Source organism: Wyeomyia smithii, chromosome 2 (genome assembly GCF_029784165.1).
Source record: "Wyeomyia smithii strain HCP4-BCI-WySm-NY-G18 chromosome 2, ASM2978416v1, whole genome shotgun sequence".
Taxonomy (NCBI): domain Eukaryota; kingdom Metazoa; phylum Arthropoda; class Insecta; order Diptera; family Culicidae; genus Wyeomyia; species Wyeomyia smithii.
The window spans coordinates 207,818,151-207,837,612 of NC_073695.1; the positions used below are offsets into that span (position 1 = coordinate 207,818,151).

A 19,462-nucleotide genomic window follows, 5' to 3' on the forward strand; every position below is an offset into this window, starting at 1 on the left:
AACAAAAGTTATACACAATTAAAGTCGATTTTTTTTTGTCGAAAAAAAAAATTTTTTTCCAAGCCGTTGCCATTTTGCGAAGAAAAATTCTAAAAATATAATCATGTGTATTCCACTAGCGACACTTATGTAGAAAATGAAAAAAAAATTGTTTTGGTTATAGGTGGCGTTGGGCACGACTTCTACTGCTCGCCGCGGAAGAACTTTTGAAAAAGCGGTTCACGGCAATCGCTGAACAGAAGCCATTTTGTAAAAAAAACGGCAATATTTTTTTTATATTCTTCAAGAGTTGCTTAATTCAATGATATATTATTTATATACCTTACATCTCAAATGTCCTTAAAAAAATCATGAAAAAAGCCTTGTTTTTTGAGCATTTGGTAGATATTACCTCTTAACTAATATTTTCATTTATTTGAATTTGGAGAGAAGACTAAATTGTTTTGGCAGAAACTGCTTCGAGAGTCGATCTCACAACGGATGTTCATCGTGAGGTGTCGTTGCTAGCAGTTTTTTTTAATAGGGGGGATTTGTTAGTAGCTTAAGTATTTATGATAAATTTTAGTAAATAATGAGTGTGTCCAATCACAAATGGTGACTTCTCATCACTGTTAGAAATTTGTAATTTTAATTGTTAGGATTTGTTTGCTTTCGCAATTAGGACTTATCATTCGTAGGGATTTAAACCTACTTGTCAGAAAAGGGGGAGTAAACTTACAACTAACTTAATTGCTAACTTATTGGCTATAAAGAGAGCTTATCGTAGCAATTGAGGATTGCAACGATTTTTGTCGAAAATTGGTCATAATTTTATTTGACATAGCTTCTAATGGTTCAACACCAGTTAGTCTATGTAATTCGAGTGTACCAAACCAAGGAGGACGCTTCAAAATCATTTTCAGAATTTTATTCTGAATCCTTTGAAACGTTTTCTTCCTTGTTGAACAGCAACTTGACCAGATCGGTACAGCATCAAGCATTGCTGGTCTAAAAATTTGTTTGTATATCAAAAGTTTGTTCTTTAAACAAAGTTTAGAATTCCTGTTAATGAGAGGATATAAACATCTCGTATATTTGATGCACTTGGCTTGTATACTCTCAATGTGCTCTTTGAAAATAAGTTTTTTATCATAAATTAGTCCCAAGTACTTAACCTTGTCGGACCAACTTAAAATAACCCCATTCATCTTGACAACGTGATTATTGTTTGGCTTGAGGAAAGAAGCCCTAGGCTTATGCGGAAAAATTATCATTTGAGTTTTAGAAGCATTGGGAGAGATTTTCCACTTTTGCAAGTAGGAAGAAAAAATATCTAAACTTTTCTGCAATCGACTGCATATGACACGAAGACTTTTTCCTTTTACGGAAATGCTTGTGTCATCGCAGAACAATGACTTTGTGCATCCTGGAGGCAAATCAGGAAGATCTGAAGTGAATATGTTGTACAGGACTGGACCCAAGACTGAACCTTGAGGTACACCTGCTCTGACAGGAAATCTATCAGATTTTGAATTCTGATAGACAACCTGCAGAGTTCGATCAGTAGGATATTTTTTTAAATTTTGATTAGGAAAATTGGAAAATTAAAAGTTTGCAATTTCGCAATCAAACCTTTTTACCAAACACTGTCGAATGCTTTTTCTATGTCTGAAAGAGCAGCTCCAGTGGAATAACCTTCAGATTTGTTAGCTCGTATCATATTAGTAACTCTGAGCAATTGATGAGTACTGGAATGCCCATGGCGAAATCCAAACTGTTCATCTGCAAAAATTGAATTTTCGTTAATGTGTGACATGTTAAGAATAATTCTCTCAAACAGTCTACTTATCGAAGAAAGCAAACTGATTGGTCGATAACTTGAAACTTCAGCTGGGTTCTTATCCGGTTTTAAAACTGGAGTAATTTTTGCATTTTTCCATAATTTGGAAAAAATATGCAATTTTGAAGCAGCAATTGAAAGTTTTCACTAAAAATTCCATTGTGCTTTCAGAGAGATGTTTGATTAATATATTAAAGATTCCATCGTCACCAGGTGCTTTCATATTTTTGAAATTTTTAATAATTGATTTAATCTCATTCAAGTTAGTTTCAATTATTTCTGCAGGTAAAAAATTCTGGGAAGAAATTAAATCAAATTGACGTGTGACTTCATTTTCAATTGGACTCACAAAATTCAAATTTGAGTTATGAACACTCTCAAACTGCTGAGCAAGTCTTTGAGCCTTTTGTTCATTGGATACAAGAAAACGTTCACCAACTTTTAAAACTGGAATAGGCTTTGAAGGTTTCTTAAGAATCTTCGACAGCTTCCAAAAAGGTTTTGAATATGGTTTCAATTTTTCAACCCTAGTCTCAAAATTTTGATTTCTCAGAAGAGTAAATCTATGTTTAATCTCTTTCTGTAAATCTTTATAAATAGTTTTAAAAACAGGGTCACGAGAACGTTGATATTGACGTCTGCGGACATTTTTCAAACGAATTAGAAGTTGAAGATTTTCGTCAATTATTGGTGAATCAAATTTCACTTGAGCCTTTGGAACAGAATAATTACTGGCATCAACAATTGCACATTTTAATGCTTCCAAAGCGGAATCAATATTCACTTCGTTTTGCAAATCAAGCTCATTATTGAAATTTCTCTCAATATGAGTTTTGTATCTTTCCCAATTAGCCTTGTTATAGTTAAAAACAGAGCTCATAGGGTTTAAAACTGTTTCATGTGATAAAGAAAAAGTTATTGGAAGATGGTCAGAATCAAAGTCAGCATGTGTGATCAAATCACTACATACATGACTTTGATCTGTTGGCACCAAATCAATTGTTGAAGGGTTTCTTACAGAAGAAAAGCATGTAGGACTATTCGGAGACAAAATAGAATAGTATCCTGAAGAACAATCATTGAATAAAATTTCGCCATTGGAATTACTTTGAATTATTCCATAAACGATGTTTAGCGTTAAAATCGCCGATTATAAAAAATTTCGAACGATTTCTGGTGAGTTTTTGTAAATCACCTTTAAAATAATTTTTGTGCTCGCGTGTGCATTGAAATGGTAAATATGCTGCGGCAATAAATAAAGTCCCAAGTTCAGTTTGAACTTCAATTCCCAAAGTTTCAATAACTTTCGTCTCAAGATGGGGAAGAGCACGATGTTTGATTCGGCGATGAATAACAATTGCAACTCCACCGCCGGAACCCTGAATCCTATCATATCTATGAACCACGTAATTGGGATCATATTTTAATTTTATGTTAGGTTTCAAAAATGTTTCAGTAATAATTGCAATATGCACATTATTTACTGTTATAAAATTAAAAAGCTCATTCTCATTGGCCTTCAATGAGCGAGCATTCCAATTTAATATTTTAATTGTTTTATTTAAAATCATTGCTAAATTTTAAATTAGAAACAATTTTAACTGTAAAATTTGTGCCAATTTGAATGGCTTCAAACATTGATTTTGCCTGCAACATGGCGTTCATAAGATCGAACATTGCCTGTTGCAAAAAAGAAAGTTTACCTGCCGTAATAGACCCCAGGCAGTTGACATTAGAAAAAATATTTTCGGCAGCAATATTAGCTGGAGTAATAGGTGTACAATTATTTTCTAGCGTGTTTTGCTTACCCATATTAACGGTCATTTTCGAACTACCAACACTAGGCGGTATAATGTTAGAACTACCTGTAACCTGTGCATAAGTTAAACGGGTATGCAAAGGAGTAGGTAAACTATGCGTCACTGGTACGCTTGGAGGATTTTGTTTTGAAGTTTGTTTTGAATTTTGTTTACCTTGCCTTGCCTTAACAATTGCTAAACGGGCTGGGCATTGATAAAAATTCGACATATGGTTGCCGTTGCAATTCACACAGCGAAAATTTTTACTCTCTTTCACAGAACATGTGTCCTTTTTGTGAGAAGAGTCTCCACAAATGAGGCATTTTTGGTCCATGTTACAAAACTTTGAACCATGGCCATAACGTTGGCAAACACGGCATTGGGTGATATGCTTTTCACCTCCGCCAAACTTTCGATATAATTCCCATTTTACACGCACGTTATATAAAGCATGTGCTTTTTCAAAAAAATTTAAGTTATTAACCTCACTGCGGTTAAAATGAATTAAATAATTTACAAGGGAAATTCCAGTTCGCTGACTGTTTTCGCCTCGTGATTTTTGTTTCATCAGAATTACTTGGGTAGGGGCTATACCAAGTAATTCTGTCAAAGTAATTTTAATCTCATCAACGGTTTGATCGTTGGTGAGACCTTTCAATACGACCTTGAACGGCTTGGCGCTCTTCGTATCATATGTAAAAAATTTATACATCTTTTCAGTTAAATACTGAATAAGACGATTCCAATCTTTCAATGTTTGGGCCAGTAAACGGCATTCGCCTCTTCGGCCAATTTGGTAAGTAACTTTGACGTCGGAGAGAAACGTAGAAAGTTCTCTTTTAAAAATATTAAATTCAGAAGCAATAGTTACCACAATAGGTGGAACTTTCTCCTTTTTTACAGAAATTTCACTTTGAATGGTTTTACTTTCGAACATTTTAATTTCGCCGGCTTCTTGCTCAGGCAGAATATCATATAAATTTTCACTGCATAAGCTAGTTTAAGAAAGAGATGCCTCTCTTTTCCTCCCCGTAGCGATGCGTGGTTTCTTTTTTCGTCCTGCCATTTCAGGTGATACGAAAAAAGTTCAAAAATAATATCAAATTGCAAGTATTGAGAAAGAAAGAAACAGGTAGTCTTGAGAAAGACTGATGTAAGTTAACTTCCAGGTGAACTTTAAAAGACACACTGACAAAACACAAACTTTGAAGCTATAGGCAGTCAAAGACCAGTCCACAAGCAACCGAAAATACGTCTGATCTGTCGGGCAGCTCAAGACGCACTGTGATTTGAATTGTTCTTTTTTTCACAATCTTGACAACGATAGATGACTTTTTGCTTAGAATTAAAATATGCCACTTTTTTATTGTTAACTTTGATTATGTTTGTTTGTGTTAGAACTAAGTTTTTATATTATGTTAATGAATAATGAATTACGGTTTTACGCCTAATTATTACTGTCCCATCCATTTCATGTAGACCATAGATGGATGCAATAAAAAGTTTATTGCTTAAAAGAAAAATAAACAAAAAACTTGTTTAACATCATTAAATTTCAATAGATGACATTAAAATTTGTTTGATTTTTTATTTAAAAATGAAAACAAAATATAAAAATACACTTTTCAAAACACTCAAATTTTCCATAATTATTTTTAAATCCATTTATCAAAGAAAAGTTGTATCTCCAAAATTTTTTTAGGCCCTAATTTTGCCAACGTCAAGAACAAAGGGGTTAATTCGTGACGTAGCAAAGAATGGTTCAAAAAGTAATGTGGGGTAAAGTTCGCGCCCGATAAAAATTTTTTCACGTAGAACACGGACAATGTAAATTCTTCAGCCACAGGGAAAAATTTTCAATTTTAGTACTTTACCTGAAAAATAAAATTCTCATACTACAGTACGAAAAATTCCGTAATAATAGTTAGTCTCGTTCCCACTCGAAAAATGCTGCATTGATTTTGTAAAAAACTTTTTGACAGTTTCTTATGGGATTTTCTTGGGGTTCGATGAAGCCGAGGAAAAGAAAATTCATTTTGTTCATTATATGTCGAGCAGTTGGACAAGACGGGATACGGAGTACTATGGGGCAACGTGTACCAGAAAAAACGCCAGTGTTATGTATGTGGATATATTGTGAAAACAATTGGGAGCTAACTTTTGCCCCACAGTACTCAGTATATCACGAATTTACTAAAAAAAAATTACAAAACTTAAGACATTTTATATTATACGTTGATTTCTATTAGCTTTTTGTTTTCAGTTTGTTAACCAGTCAAAAAAGATTTGTTTTAAATGAAGATTGAGATTCATCGTGTAAAAATAGATACAAATCAATTATTCGAAGTATTGCCTATCGGTAGTTACATTATCATAATGGTCTAGAAACACCGTAATTAATGTGAAAAATGGCGGATTAGATTAGATTTTTTGTGTTTCTCAGTAGAATTTAACCGGTATGGCAACCTAGAACCAAGCATTGTGAAGCTCTTTTTATGCTCTTGCTTGAATTGTTGCCTACCATTCAAACTATGTACATACCATTTCTCACTAACAACGTCGTCCATCTTTAATGGTTACTAACAATATGATCCCATATTGATGTCAATCACGCCACTGTGCCTTTGTCGGCACATGACTTTCAGGTTGTTGTTCCTTAAAGTTAACATTTTGTGTATTCCTCGGTATTTTTATTGTAATTACTGGTACTTCTTGTTTGAGAACTTTAACTAATTTTTCTGCTCATTCTCATTATGTATTTTTTATTTGAACAGGAATCTTTTTTCTTCTCCTGAGGATTGAATAGCGAAATTTCTGAGGGCTCAACAGCCGAGTGAACATCGATATTTTTGAATTCTTAAGCACAAAAAGTGACACTCCACAGATTCACCGGCACCCTTTTGGATGTTACGATATACTCAGTACAAGTGGTTCTTACTAGACAAGTACTTGCACGAAGAAAAATTTCTATTTCAATGGGTTTTACACTTGACTCGGTTTATCAGGCTACACTTAAAATTGAAGTGATGTAAGATAAAATTCTCCGGAGCTTGCACTTGAATTTCATATTTTTTGACTAATACATAGTTGATGAAAAACCCTTTTTGCGGGTCAACATCAGTTCCGCTGAATGAACCGTTTGAGTGATAAAGCGTGCGTGAGAGGCAAAAATTATATGACGAAATGAGTCAGAGATTTACACAGTTGATAGACATTTTGTTTTCGTTGCGTCAGTTCGGTTTACTGTATTAAAAATGGAAGCATTGGAAACTTTCTCAGACTTTTCGGTTATACCCAGAATCGTCAGATTGTATCGTTTAGACAAACAACACATTAACGTGCGTTCCTCTTCAAGAATTCTATCGGAGTCGCAATGATAATTTTATTATTTTATGCGCAAAACTATTGAGTGACATAATTTACTGAAATCGCCACTTAATGCTGTTAAGTTTTGCCAACAAATTGGAAAGAATACATACACTAATTCGATGACGTTTGTGTTATCGATGCTCTGTGTTCCAAAAGGGCTCAGTTAGGAAAGTATTTTTAAATGTGTTGCTTCGATTGGAATCAACCTGAATAGCTCTTGAACCCATCGCAACTAATATTCAATTTTATATTCAAGCCAACAACAAATAGCTTCCAACTCATCTGTAATACAAACTTTAACCTTTCTTGTCTCTCACAAGTATCAGTGAAGCTTGACAATCGCCAGCTGTCATGTGTTTTTTTTACCAAGGATCGCTCCCTTCACGCATAAAAGGGGCATTCGAAACTGTTCCTGCGCCGGTGCACTGTGGTCCAGAAATGAAAAAAAGGTGGTCAAAAGTCATTTTCTCATGAACGTTACATTTTAGAGCAATACTGTCTTCGAGAAAGTTTTAGAGTGAAAAAAGATCCTTCTTTGGACATTAACAGATCCGTGATAAATCCCCTCACAAGTGAGATAAAAAAATATTTTCTCTAAAAATCAATATTTTTTACCGCCGTCTTTGCAAAGTTTTCCAAAATAACATAACAAAAAACTTTGCTGAAGACACTAGGTAGCTATTTCTCAATCTTACTGAGCTATATGATTATGTTCAATGATGTTTTAAAAAAAAGTTTTTGCCGTTAAAATTCATATTTTATACCACTATACCTCTGATATTCTCACTGAACTTTTAAAACATCAGACCTTTATTTTTTATATGTTACAGCAGACTTTATTCCATGATAATCAGGTTTCTTTCAATTTTTCATGCCAAAAAATTTACTTTTGACAAGTAATTTTCGATTTTCTGCCGTTTTCCAACACATCCCACGGCATGATTACCACCAATTGAATTGTCCATGTGCTCTGCACACGCGGCAGTTAAAATTTCTTGCAGAAATTTGCAGAAACTTATAAAAGCATGGAACAAAACAATTTTAACGTGAGTTCATTTAAGTCATGTTGATCAATAGCGGATCTTTGTTGCAAAAAAACATAGCAAGCTTTGCATTTTTACCTTTGATACATCTTTTGAAGTATAATCGATGTATGTAAACACGTGGTTTTTTAAAATTCAAATTTCAGCTAAAATATTCCCGAAGAGGTGTACCGCTCATATAATTCATCTTTAGTAGGCAACAATAATAATTGGTTATTGTTTACATGCATTGATAATATTTCAAAAGATGCGTCAAAAGGTAAAAATGCAAAGCTTGCTATGTTTTTCGCAACAAAGATCCGCTATTGATTAACATGACTTAAATGAACTCACGTTAGAGTTGTTTTGTTTCATGATTTCATAAGTTTCTGCAAATTTCTGCAATAAATTTTAACTGCCGTGTGTGCAGAGCACATGGACAATTCAATTGGTGGTAATCTTGCCGTGGAATGTGTTGGGAAACGGCAGAAAATCGAAAATTACTTGTCAAAAGTAAATTTTTTGGCAGGAAGAATTGAAAGAAACCTAATTATCATCAAATTAAGTCTGCTGTAACATATAAAAAATAAAGGTCTGATGTTGTTTTAAAAGTTCAGTAAGAATATCAGAGGTATAGTGGTATAAAATATGAATTTAACGGCAAAAACCATTTTTTTAAAACATCATTGAACATAATCAGGTAGCTCAGTAAGATTGAGAAATAGCTACCTAGGTCTTCAGCAAAGTTTTTTGTTATGTTATTTTGGAAAACTTTGCCATAGACGGCGGTAAAAATATTGATTTTTGGAGAAAATATTTTTTTATCTCACTTGTAGGGGGATTTATCACGGATCTGTTAATGTCCAAAGAAGGATCTTTTTTTACTCCAAAACTTTCTCGAAGACAGTATTGCTCTAAAATGTAACGTTTATGAGAAAATGGCTTTCGACCACATTTTTTCATTTCTGGACCACAGTGCGGTGATGAGTTGGCACAATAAAGCAACCCAACTCTCAGTCTGACGGCTTGGCAAATATTGACCCACGCTACGTTATCAGGTTTCTCCTTGGGAAGTGATGGAAGTCAGCCATCCTTCTCTGGTTCAGCGTGGAGCCGATCGTATCACGAACGGTAACAAACACGCAAATAGCCACTGCTTGTGCCGGTATCAGGCGAGACGAAAAGTACAAAAACACCTTATAAATCAATTTTCAATGATTTTTTTTTCTTTAGGTGCACTTCCCTCATCGGCTTTGTTTACTAGTGTACACTGCGCTAGAGATGGTCGGGTTTGATGTTTTTCAAACCCGTACCCGACCCGAACCTGAATTTTTTTTTCGGTCAAAACCCGAACCCGAAACTTTTTTATTCGTTCAAACCCGAATCCGAAAATTTTATTTCATTGAAACCCGAACCCGACATTGTGAAACCCGAACCCGACCCGAACCCGAGATTTCATAGATTTTATAATCGGGTTTCGGGTTTTGATACCCAAACCCGACCTGAACCCGACATTTTCAAACCCGAACCCGACCCGAACCCGAAAATATTTTTTTCACAAAACCCGAACCCGACACTTTTGAAAATTTTCAAACCCGAACCCGACCCGAACACGTCGGGTACGGGTCGGGTTCGGGTTTCGGGTTTGAAAACCCGAAACCCGACCATCTCTACACTGCGCGTCTTATCAGCAGAGTAGGCAACCGCAGAGCTCCGGTATTCGTAAAGTGAAACCAACACCACTCCAGAGTGGGGCCAGCTCAAGCTGCTCGGGAAAACTTTGCACTTTGCTGTGAAAATATGATAAGAAGTTACACACAACAGCCGCGCCTGAGGGGGAGAAATTGGGACGTTGATAATGGTTCAATTTGTAACTCGACGCGCGTTGCGCGTTTGATTTCCTAAGAAAACTCTTATCAGTTACAATACTTTCCATTCCATCAGCGGGTGTTCAATTTGCTCGCTGAATTAAATTAAATTGGGCTTTGATTGAACTGCAACAGGTCCGAACGGTGTGGACATGATTAGGTTGAGTGTCATAGTGAACAATTTGTACTAGTGATGATAAGGCCGATCTCGATGACGAGTGAAAGTTTTCCTTTCCGCTGCAGGCGAAAAACAATGGTATGCCAGGCATGTGGTTTTTACTGTAACGATGTGCATACTTTTACACGATGTAATTGCATGTGCTGGGCCGGTTACTGGTTATGTTAACAATGGTATAATTATTATTCAAGCTTACGGTGGCATGGCGTGTAAACTGTCGATGATTTAGACATATTTCGAAGGTTAACGTACTTCCTTTCGAGCCTCACTTCCACGGTTAATGAAACTACTTTGTATTGTGATTACAGAGTTGGTTTCGATGCTTCAAAGTAACCCTGTTCCGTAACCGTGCGGAAGAAAAAGGGAGGTTCTCTTTTCAACTTTGATTTTTTTAGATCGATTTGACAGATCTTTTTTCTGCATCCTAACAAATTTTCAATACTTGATTGTTCGCGCTCTGGTATTATTTAATTTTTTATTGTTATTATGAAATACTATATTTGTTTTCAATTTAAAGTTTAATAAATCTTCAAATTTTTACGCACTAATAATTTTAATTATAGTTTCTCATTTATTTCGGCTAATTAGGATTTTTTTCGCATATATGACTGATGAAAACGAGTATCTGTCCTAATTTTGTTAAATTACTACTTTTCGTCTCATTAAATTTCCAACCAACAACAACAGACAACTGTTTGTTTCCATTTTATCGCATTCAATTTTGGTAACGAATTTCGTGTTACTTCGCAGGAAAAATGGCACCCATTCGGAACATCGGTACCTACAGCAACGGCGGTACGAGCGGGCTATCTTCTTTGCTTCGGGTTGTTTCCATTTTCCGCTTTTGCTGCCACGGTTTAACTACCGAACTAAATTTCACCAGACAGCCAGGCAAGCAGTGTGTGTGTGCAAAAAGCAGGCCATATTTTGCTATAGCAGCCTTCAAAACGAGGGACAACAAGAAATGACAGCCTTTTTCTACTGCGTGACCGAGTTTAGGCGTGGGTGGGACTGGTATAATAAAAGCCAAAACAAGCAAAGCTGCTGCCTTTGCTATATTTTTTTTGTTCACAAAAAGGTACCTCCATAATGCATTTTCGCCAACGCATAAACAGTGGCGCCTTTGAGTTGAAAAGGATTGAAAACCACTGCACGTGTTTTAGTTTTTCTAGTTTTTCGCCTTTCTTCAAGACACAGTGGATATATGAACAGATCTTGAATATGGTTAAAAATCTTTGATGCAAAAACATCAGTTACGATCCTAAACTGGCATATCCCTCAAGAACCCAGATTTGGAATTGAGGCTACCTCTCCTAGAGGAGAACACTTCAGTAATCCAAAAGGTACCAACAGGAACTCTTTGAAAGAACGTTTGATCAACACGAAAACATTCAGCCATAAAAATATTAGATCTTCAATTGAACTGGACATCGCAGCAAGTGACCTACAGCACATATCACAGCAGCTTTTAGTATATGAAACATTACTGGCGCTGAGCTACGCAAAACCAAAAGTATATCAGGAGTTCGATTCTGTGAGGACATTTAGACTGTGTCTGGGGTAACTCAACTGCAAAAAGCTATGTACAAAGATCATACGAATGGTCTTAGGTAATTGAAAAGAGAAGATGGCAGTCTGACCACCACTACCAAAGAAACGCTGGATGTTCTTATGAATATTCCCTTTTCTAGCTCGACAGTGACTCCTGCATCGAACGTTGAAGAACTACAGAACTTCGGACCCAAACGCACAACGTCACGTGGCTCCACAATGTTCGCTAGTTGACTGATCACGGAGGCTTCTATCAATTGAGCACTAAACTCAGGAAGATTGGTAAAGTGCCTGATAGCACTTTACCAATCTTCCTGAAAAAATTAGAATGGGTCACCATGTCCGAATCAGCCACTCTGGGACATATCCTGAACAGCTGGCAGAAAGTGAAGCTGGTTTTTACACTAAAACCGGGCAAAAAAGACAAAACATTGACCAATGCTTTCAGACCTAGAATTCTGGCTACATGTTGCCTCAAGTTTATGTAGAAAATTACGAATAACTTCATCCACAGCAAGTTTCTAACAAACTTACCCTTGCATAAACATCATCATGCATATTACTAGGGCAAATCTACTGAAACCACTCTGCATTGCTAAGTGACGAAGATCTGGAAATCACTAAAATATAAACAGACAACACACGCTTTTTTGATAATGAAAAAGCTTGAGATAACAAGTCTTTTGAAACTATTCACACGGCCCTACAAAATAAAGGCGTCGACAATGCTCTGATAAGCTAGATCCATGCGGTGCATTTTAGCAGGCAGATCACTGGCAGACAGTGGTGGGCACCGCTAATCGAAAATTTAGCGACGCTAATCGCTAAGTCGCTAACCGGAAAATTTAGCTCGATCATCGCTAAACGCTAAACGCTTAACCTACATTAGCGGAACTTTCGCTAATCGCTAACTTTTTAATATGTAAATAGTCATATCGCTATATTCATTGCTCGTGTTTTGTAAGATTTGGACCACTTTGATCTTTTTCGGTTAAACAAACGAAAACAATTACTTTTTAAAGCTATTAACAGTAAGAGTTTCATGAAACGGTATTCATATTTGATTTTGTAAAAACAAGAATAACAAAAGTTATTTAGCTTGCATTGAAAATAGATACTCTTAGGAATGTTTTCATAAAAATTCAATTATTATCTGAATCGAAAAAGTAGAACCAAAGTTGTCATAATTTCAAGCGCATTGCAATTTACCAAAGTTCTTGGTGTGCCGAAAATTAAATCTAGACCTTGTGCTTGTTCTTCAAAATGCTCCGGTGGCTTGTACAATAACTGGAACTCCATTCTAGGGTAACAAACTGACAAAAGTAACTTTCGCATTAAAGTATGTTCATCTTTCGAAGCAATTTACGTACGCCATCAGCAATTCACAGTTTTTCTAAATACTTCTATTGTCGCTTCTCTACAAAATTTAGCGAATTAGCGATTAGCGTTTCGAAGGCCAACATTTTAGCGACGCTAACAGTTTCGCTAACCAGCTCAAAAATTAGCGAAATCGCTAAATCGCTAACTGAATTTTAGCGTCGCTCATTAGCGAATCAGCGAATTAGCGGAATGGTGCCTACCACTGCTGGTAGATACGTCTGTTACAGTAACTAGAGGCAGTTAGAGAATGTTTTCAGGAAGGAGTTCTCTTTTCCCAGCTTCTAAAAGCCAGAAATGGCCAAAATAGAAAATAATCGCAAATTGAGCTCAAAATCGTCGAAAAGTGCCTCTCAAGGCCTTAAAAGGCCAAAATAGAAAATGATCCCAGTGTTGCTTACAAAAAGAGCTAAACATTAGCCTCACTAAAACAGTCTTTATACCCTTTTCCAAGCGAAGCACGCATCCAATCACTCCTGCGCTACTGAATGGAGTAAGGCTGAGTGTTTGCAGTAAAACTGAATGCCTTAGAATCATTCTGGGCAGAAAACTGAACTGGAATACGTTATCAAGAAGGCGACTTCAGTGCGTGTAGTATACTGGTCTTATATCACCATTGCTTGGTTATGTATAATATACGCAGCCTTTGTGTTGTGACCTAGAGTAAATGAAACGACAGCTCAAGGAAAACTTAACAAAGTTCAATAAGTGCCCTGTCTTTCAGTTACTAGTGCCTTGCACACAACACGGCGACAATTATGAAAGCAATGCTCTGTTCGCTGTCTCTACATATCCATGGGATGAAGAAAGCAGAGCTTGGTGACCTGACGGGTCACCTTAGCATCCTAAGAGAGTTCAAGCTAACACCTGTGGAAACAATAGTCTCTGACTGGATGGAATACTCAATGTGGTACAATGAAGGGTGTTTCTACACGGATGGCTCAAAAATCGGATCCCAGACTGGATAAGGGTCTATGGACAAGGTATGAAGTCCCCTTATCCTTGGGCAACTGGCCAACCATCCAAACAATGTGTAAAGCAACCGGAGCCAGCTTATTACAGGGGGTCACCCTGTACATACGTAAATTTGCCCGGCGAAACACTTACAGGCGTTTCGTCAATCCCGCGGACATCCAACGCTTGCTAGGCCTTACTCCCCTTGAATTCATCACCACTCGCTGCTCTCCTCTTCGCCTTGTACCGACCAGCGAACACCAGTTTAGCAGGGTAGTTGACTGACACTCGTGCAACATGTCCTACCAACCGTATCCGTCCAGCTTTGACCACCTTCGAGATACTGGGTTCGCCAGCGAGTTGCTTCAACTCGTGATTAATCCTCCGCCGCAACACACCGTCTTCCTGCACGCCGCCAAAGATGATTCTTAGCGCTCGTCGTTCAAAAACGACTCGCAAATCCTCCTCGAGCAGTGTCCACGTTTCGTGCACGTAGAGAACAACCGGTCTTATAAGCGTTTTGTACAGGCTACACTTTGTGCGAGGGCTGAGTCTGTTCCACCGCAGATGGTCGACTTCCGTACATAAAACTCCGGCTGGTATCGTTGTCCGAAGTTACCAGTGAGCCAAGGTAGACAAATTTGTCGACTACCTCGAGCTCATCTCCATCAATCGTCACGGTACTGCACAAGCGGGCTCTGTCGTGCTCGGTTCCGCCAGTTAGCTCAAGGATTTTGGAGTCCAGTTTTTCGCCAAATCTTAACAATCAGTCAATTTAGGCACTCGGCCAACTCATCCGGGCTTCACTCCGACACCGTCTTCACCGGCCGAATTGTTGTTCTGCTGCCGCTTGATGGCACCTTTAACTTCGCCAATCGTTCGGAGTGGCACATCTCCGTCCTCTGCTGCATCGACGATATCATTTCCATCACTGTCTTGGTCCTCTTGCTGTACGTCATTCAAGTGTTCATCGAAGTGCTGCTTCCACCTTTCGGTCACCTCACGATCCTATACCAAATTACTCCCTTCCTAATCACGGCACTTTGCGGCTCGCGACCAAAGCCTTTCCGGGATGCGTTGAGTTTCTTTCGCGGCTCATGAGAGTGATTCAGCTGTTCCAGTACCTCTAACTACTCCTCTCCCTGGCGGCGCTTCTTCTCCAGGAATATTTGGTTTTGCTACCCCTTCTTCTGACTATAGCGCTCCACATTTTGATGGGTAGCTCGACGCAACATTTGTACCTACGCAGCGTTCTTCTCATCCAACACCTTCCGACACTCATCGTCTAACCACTCATTCCGACGGTTTCGTCAAACATGCCGCAGGATGTTCTCCGCTACGCTGTTGATGGCTGTTTCACGGTACTCCGACAGTCCTCGACCAACTCACCCGCAAATGCGCACAGTTTTCAGCGACGCCGATTCATTTGCGCGAGGTTGTACTGTGGCCGGTGCCGTTATCGAGTGTTGTTCACAATGAGAGTTTTAAGCACAGGTTCACCATCACTAGGTAGTGGTCCGAATCGATGCTGGCGCTCGGTAGGTTCTGACGTCGGTCATGTCCAAGAGGTGCCGACAATCTATCAATGGTCGATTTGCGATCCTGTCTGGTTTGGGGACCTCCAGTTATACCGATGTGGGAGGTTGTGCTGGTAGAAGGTACTACGTACGGCTATATTTTTGGAGGCGGTGAAGTCGATGAGTCTTAAGCCGCTTTCGTTGGTTAGCAGGTGCACGCTGAACTTTACAATTACCGACTTGAGCTCCTCCTCCTGGGCGACCCAATCTAATAACATTCTTTTGATATAGAACAGACGTCCTATATTAACAGTAGCGTAGCAGGTTGTGGCATTGCGTCAGTATCTGCTTGTTTTTCGAATTTGCTTTCGGCTTAAACAAATCACGCCGGTTGGTCACCTATCTCAGCAGCAGCGCGATATTTTTCAGTGTGTGTTGTTAGAGTGCCCCCACTGTTGGGGAAGCACAATGGTTGCGATCAGCATAATGTGCAATTTTAGACAGCAAACTACCCTTCTTAGGGCAACTAAAGAAGTAATTGAAGATTAATCATTTTTGGAAAGGTCTCAAGTGCTAGACTTTAGAAGTAAATGCTTTCTCATCCTATTCAGTCAGTAACATCGACTTCTTTATGTGCGAATTATAAGCCGATATGCACAGCTCGGTTGAATAAAACTTCGAATATATAGCATTGCTGCATGATTGTTCTTTGAATGTTTGTTGTTATTCTTATTCAACATTAGCAGCATTTAGCACAGCAGTAATAAAACAAATTCTATCGTCATGGATGTAGTTCACATGATAGAGCGCTCGCAAGTGGGATTGATGCCATCGTGACGATTTGGTATATTGCATGGTTGAAATAGGTTGATAGATATTCAATTTTTCACAACCACGTGAAGATTCCCGATCACAGACATACATTTAGTACTCCAGCATGGCACAAAATGCGACAATTGTTTTTCACTCTAATTCAATGAAAAGTTTTTGGATTTGAGTAAGCAATAGAAGAAAAAGTGAAACATTCTCCATAATGCAATTGTTAATAGTGTGCGAAGTTTCAAGTTAATTATGCGGTCAAGTCTTGGACACAATGTCCTACTTTTTCAAATTTGAGATAGTAAAACTCAAATTAGAGATCTTTGGAATAGTTTCCACAATTACAAAATGAAAGCCATTTTGAACTGGATAGTTTAATTATTGAACTGAACTGGATTATGATGGCATGATCACGAAGCCTTCTCGTAGGTGAAGCTTGCTTCTGGAAAACCTCGAACAGAACATATACTTTTTATTGTCTTACATAAAATTGTAGTCACAAACTTTCTCGTTTATAAAGTGCAGTTTTTCTTTATTTCGAGATTTATACAAATCAGTAGTCAGTAGTTGATTGGATTTATTATTGCATTTCAGTTTTTGTTTCGAGGTAGATTACATTTCTCATTGCAGACAATTGCTGTTTCAATCGAACACAGGTATCAATGGTGACGTCTATGAGTGTTCGAAAAACCTAATTTGAACTTTTTTTCTTTTTGACCCTTCATTAACTCTTCACAGCGATAAGAACTCTCATTTTAAAATTGCTTCAGTGAATGTCTCTCCACCCAGGACATCAATTAACAGTTAATTGAAGGTTCAAAAGTCATTTTTCAATTACTTCAAAAATCACTTGCTTAAATCATTTTTCTATTACATAATTCTACAAAAGTAAGTTTAACTCAGAATGAAGGGCAATTAACATTTTTATTGCTTTTTTTAGCGAATCGCATAACATTGTAAATCATAAGCTATCTTCTATGTACTTCTAGCTAAATTTTGCAGCCATCAGTCTTCAGCGCATAGCTCTAGCAGCAAATGAAACAAGACACTTATTCCTGCTGTCGTTTTGCTCCGGGCTCATACGCGGCTATCGGGCAGGCAGCGACCGACGCTGGAGCAATTTTCTTTGTGATACAAGTTGGTAATATTTTGTTGTTGTTTTTGCCTACGTTCGATTTCTTCAGTTTACCGATTCAACGCAGTGTTCGGTTGGTGTACGCACCAACACACTGGAGCACGCACGCAGTAAATCAGATAGGGACGGGACGGACATGCGAGCAAAGATGACGATGACTATCGCTATCGTCATCGCAATCATCGATGTTCTGTGCCATTGCACACACTACTACACTGAAGCGAGCTCTGGTTGTTTCTTGTTGGGTTTCGTCAGCCGACTGCGTTCCTGCAGCAACGTTCAATGGTTGTGTGGAGATCGCAGTGTGTCGGCAGCATGCACGAACTTCCACCAGACAGTTTTGTTACTACAGCCCGATTCGGTCCATGTTGGTATTGGTCAACCGACTGACGGAATCGACAATGGTTATTGCCGATCTTGACGATGATTGCTACCAACTTGTCCACCTCAGTGATTTTTTAAATAACTGCTTTGATAGCAATATCCACAGCGCTCAGCGTTCATTATCCAGCTTTACACTTGAAACATTATTCTACAAAAATGCATCCCTTATTGAATCAAACGCTTTTGTTTAGTATTTGTGACAGATTTTTCCTTTTGTCACTCCTATACGTAGCCAGGTCAGAGTGAGAAAGCAACAGCTGGATGGGAGCACATCAGCAATTTTCTCGGGAAAGTCCCATGTAAGGATGGTAATTGTAAACGATGATGATGAAGACAAGCAAAAAAGTGGAACTTACTTCTGAAAAAGGACACTGCCTGTCGTTATCTCTTTTTCCACGCACGCACACACATAACCGATCTAATCTCAGTCTCACCACAGCTATTGTGTCGGGAAGGATTCCCTTGTTTCGGTTCTTCTAGGAATCGTTTAGAAATGGGCGAAATAATTTTTCACCGACAGTAATAGTCACCAGACACTAGATTCACGACTCAGCATAAATGTTACTTTCATTAGATAGGCTTTGTCGAGCAAAGAGAACACCTGAGCAGTAGTTCACAGTGTAATAAAAACAGCAAAACAAGCCTGTTTTCTTTTTTCAAGTTTCTCTTCTTTTCATCTGCCTTTTCTGGACATTTCCCAGAAACTGCACACAGGATCGATCACAGTACGCTGTTAAACACACGCGCAGGGTGACTCTCTGTACTTAAAAGACGAATCCCGCTTGCATAGTAGTAGGCCTTTCGATTAGCAATCTATTGCACACTCCACACTGATATGTACCAATCCTTTCCGGTTTACACCCACGCACGGTACGGCACACAAACGCACAATCCCGTAAGCACAGCTAGGTGCGGCTGTGGTGAAACAATAGACCCTCACCTAGGAGGTACCAATTGAATGAGTGGAACAACAATCACACTATTTGACACAAGTTTAAACAAAAACAGCCAGTCAGCCAACAACTGTAGCATCAGTAGCACCGACGACGGCAAAACTCGCACTAATTCATTCCGATTCACAGTCCGCATATCACGGCTGCTGCCTGGCGGCACAAGCACATGCTCAGGGGGTTCGCGAATGGAATAGATGAATGGATTGGTTCTGTCCGCGAAGAGTAGTCGTGTGTAGTTGATTTGCGATATTTTAATTCGGGTGGGCAGTGTTGGTGTGGGTGTTTCATGTTGGATTTTCTATTACGCGGTGGGCAGTGTGTGCGAGACAGCTCTACTGTCGTCCGGTGCAACTGGCTGCGTGTAGAAGCGTTAGTGGCTGCATCCGGTTGACACGACCAGGAGCGTCTGCAAAGAAAGCGTTTGCAGGAGGAAGGCTTGAATAGATATCATGTTTGTAGTGTTAGGAAACATTTATCATATTGACCTACGTCGACTGGCTTACCATCGAAAGCCAGTCGACGTAGGTCAATATCAGGCAGTAGAAAATCTGCCGAATAAGTCTGATACCAAAACTAATATTACATAACGGTTGAATCAAGCATTCTTCTGTTGGAAAGTGATAAAAATTAGTCGATAAGTTAAAGACGTTCGTTAGAGCTCAAAACAGAGAGGCCAATTTTAAAGAAATCTTATGACGTTCTCTATCATTAAAGAAA

At 38.4% G+C, this 19,462-nt stretch overlaps 1 protein-coding gene across 1 annotated transcript in view; it reads right to left on the minus strand.

The window, feature by feature from the left end:
* Positions 1-18,882, minus strand: part of LOC129721591 (ras-related protein Rap-2a) — a 273,953-nt gene extending 255,071 nt beyond the window's left edge. The window contains exon 1 of the mRNA XM_055674342.1: positions 18,149-18,882. The gene's annotated coding sequence lies outside the window, so the exon portion shown is untranslated. The remainder of the gene's footprint in view (positions 1-18,148) is intronic.
* Positions 18,883-19,462: the final 580 nt, after the last annotated feature.